The 773-nt window shown below is 37.8% G+C and overlaps 1 protein-coding gene across 1 annotated transcript in view; it reads right to left on the reverse strand.

Annotated features, from left to right (window-relative positions):
* The window catches only part of LOC119582022 (CAP-Gly domain-containing linker protein 3-like), a gene marked incomplete at its 3' end in the record, with an annotated part of 68,768 nt that overhangs the window by 66,967 nt on the left and 1,028 nt on the right, over window positions 1-773 (reverse strand).

Here is a 773-nt window from a genome sequence, read left to right on the forward strand (position 1 = left end):
GAGCACATGTACACGCACTTCCTGCCTAGACCTGTGTGGGTAAATAAACAAACGTTGCAATGGGCGAGGCAATGCGACGTGTTGCAGAGAAACAGACCTTCCCTTCCCTGTTTTCCGTCTCTGTTTTATATTCATCTCCTTCTGTTCTTCATCAGTATTTCTTGATTTCCTTTTCTTTATCTATCTTTCGTCTCTTCTCATTCATTTTTCTCTTTTTCTAATTTTATTGATTCCTTCCATTTATTGTATTCTATGATTCTTCTATTTTCTCCTCTCATCCCTCTTGTCTTCTCTGTCTATATTGCTTATCTTATTCAATACCTAAGGATTTTTTTATATATCGATTTCTCATCTTCATATTTATATCTATCCTTATTTCCCTGCCCTTTTCTTCCTCTTCTTTCTTCCTATCCATCTATCAATCTGCTATTTACTTGTTTATCTCCACCGTCATCTGAAACTCCGCCCTATTTTCCATATCAACACAAAAAGCAAAACACTTTTTTTCAGTAAAACTCTAACTCCTGATCATCCAGCCTTGGATTCGACCCGAAAATCTTCCCTAGATTGTGAATTTCCCTTCTTTTTTTTCCTCTCCGAAATCTCCAAGGCATTGTGCATTGTCTGACTGACCTTCACAGCTGATAAGGTCCGTGGATAATGAATGATGTTTTGAATGGACGGTTCACAGCCGTCACGAAGTAGAATGAATTGTAACTTCGCCTTTAAAGAGCAAGGTCAGATAATTACGGTTGATGATTCCTGTATTTCAC

This window comes from Penaeus monodon, chromosome 15, assembly GCF_015228065.2.
Source record: "Penaeus monodon isolate SGIC_2016 chromosome 15, NSTDA_Pmon_1, whole genome shotgun sequence".
Lineage (NCBI taxonomy): Eukaryota > Metazoa > Arthropoda > Malacostraca > Decapoda > Penaeidae > Penaeus > Penaeus monodon.